This window comes from Schistocerca gregaria, unplaced genomic scaffold, assembly GCF_023897955.1.
Source record: "Schistocerca gregaria isolate iqSchGreg1 unplaced genomic scaffold, iqSchGreg1.2 ptg000672l, whole genome shotgun sequence".
NCBI classification, from domain to species: Eukaryota; Metazoa; Arthropoda; class Insecta; order Orthoptera; family Acrididae; genus Schistocerca; species Schistocerca gregaria.
Window position 1 is genome coordinate 142,501 of NW_026062055.1, and position 2,500 is coordinate 145,000.

Consider the following 2,500-nt stretch of genomic DNA (forward strand, 5'->3'; position numbering starts at 1 on the left):
ATCCACCCCCCCCCTCTCTCTCTCTTCCCCCTTTCCCACAATACCAAATTTAACCAACTTTATTGCTTAACCTAACTGTGGCTGTACCAGATTATCGCTTAACCTAACTGTGGCTGTACCAGATTATCGCTTAACCTACCTGTGGCTGTACCAGATTATCGCTTAACCTAACTGTGGCTGTACCAGATTATCGCTTAACCTAACTGTGGCTGTACCAGATTATCGCTTAACCTAACTGTGGCTGTACCAGATTATCGCTTAACCTAACTGTGGCTGTACCAGATTATCGCTTAACCTAACTGTGGCTGTACCAGATTATCGCTTAACCTAACTGTGGCTGTACCAGATCATCGCTTAACCTAACTGTGGCTGTACCAGATCATCGCTTAACCTAACTGTGGCTGTACCAGATTATCGCTTAACCTAACTCAATTTGTCCCTTAACCTAACTCAATTTGTCCCTTAACCTAACTCAAGTTGTCCCTTAACCTAACTCAAGTTGTCCCTTAACCTAACTCAAGTTGTCCCTTAACCTAACTCAAGTTGTCCCTTAACCTAACTCAAGTTGTCCCTTAACCTAACTCAAGTTGTCCCTTAACCTAACTCAAGTTGTCCCTTAACCTAACTCAAGTTGTCCCTTAACCTAACTCAAGTTGTCCCTTAACCTAACTCAAGTTGTCCCTTAACCTAACTCAAGTTGTCTCTTAACCTAACTCAAGTTGTCCCTTAACCTAACTCAAGTTGTCCCTTAACCTAACTCAAGTTGTCCCTTAACCTAACTCAAGTTGTCCCTTAACCTAACTCAAGTTGTCCCTTAACCTAACTCAAGTTGTCCCTTAACCTAACTCAAGTTGTCCCTTAACCTAACTCAAGTTGTCCCTTAACCTAACTCAAGTTGTCCCTTAACCTAACCCACGTTGTCCCTTAACCTAACCCACGTTGTCCCTTAACCTAACCCACGTTGTCCCTTAACCTAACCCACGTTGTCCCTTAACCTAACCCACGTTGTCCCTTAACCTAACCCACGTTGTCCCTTAACCTAACCCACGTTGTCCCTTAACCTAACCCACGTTGTCCCTTAACCTAACCCACGTTGTCCCTTAACCTAACCCACGTTGTCCCTTAACCTAACCCACGTTGTCCCTTAACCTAACCCACGTTGTCCCTTAACCTAACCCACGTTGTCCCTTAACCTAACCCACGTTGTCCCTTAACCTAACCCACGTTGTCCCTTAACCTAACCCACGTTGTCCCTTAACCTAACCCACGTTGTCCCTTTGCCTAACATAGTTCACTGCTCGGAATCTCTGGTGTCGTTGTTATCCTCATGTAGATGTCTTGCGAGTGTTGCTTACTTTCCACATATTCCCGCTATCCACTGTCAATTGTACTGCAATAGGACTATATCGGCCCCCCCCCCCCCTCTGTCCCCCTCTTTGTGTCTCTGTCCTCTCAAGCTGGTCGGTCTGGCGTGTGAGTGTTAAATGAGCCTCGCAGCTGTTCAGTTGCATTCAGATGTCGACGCCCTCAGTGTACGTCGTGGTATGGTCTGTGTCCATTGTCCGCTGATGTCGTACGCGTAACCCACACGCTGTACCGATCATCGGTAGTTACGTACAGAGTGAAGTAGTGTGATACGTGTGACTGTACGCTGGCTGTGCCCAACGGTGTCGAATCTCAATTTCCATATGTTGTGCTCGATGCTACTTGTCTCGTCTCCCAATAACAGCTAGGTTGCACTGTGGTACGCCGTAGAGGCGTGTGGGAGGAACGTACGAACGCATTGTATGTCACCCTGGGTCGCTGGGGGTGGTGGTGCGGTGAGTCAGGTCAGGTCAGGTCAGGTCAGGTCAGCGTGAGCCGTCTGATGTAGTGACGCGTGTATTCCGACTTTGTCGTATTGCCTCACACAAAGTGCTACCCTGGTGGACCGCGTTCCATATCTGGGACATGCCGCAGATGCCGGTTGACAGTGGATCGCGGAAGGGACATCGCATACTTGCGCGGGCCACCTTCCACGTGTTCTCTTCTGCACATGTCGCAGTGTGTATGTGGTCTGATGTAGCGTGTCGTGACACATGACATCCTGGCATGCAAGAATTGTTGAATTCGCAAATGTAGGTGGACATCTACGTTTACTGCCCAAGATACGCAAATGAACTGGAAATCCGTTGTTGAGCGGTTGTTCACGCTGGAGGTGAATCTGTGATGGCGACGATCGGTACAGCTATTAACCGGTTGTTTCAGCGGTACCCGCCACATCCACACACGTGACTAGGCCCATGTGGGTATGAAGCGATACGCGGCGGTGGCTTGGTGGGACTGTTCCCGGCCGGTGAAGGGGGGCCGCCCGGCGTGTTGGCCGCGCGCTGCGTGGGCGCACGCGCAACAGCCGGCTGGTGGGGGGCGCCGAGTGGCAGGAGCGCCAGCCGACGGGCCCGGCAGGCGGCGCAGCTACGCTGCGGCGCACCCTGCACGCGGCGCCTGGCGGCCAAAGTTG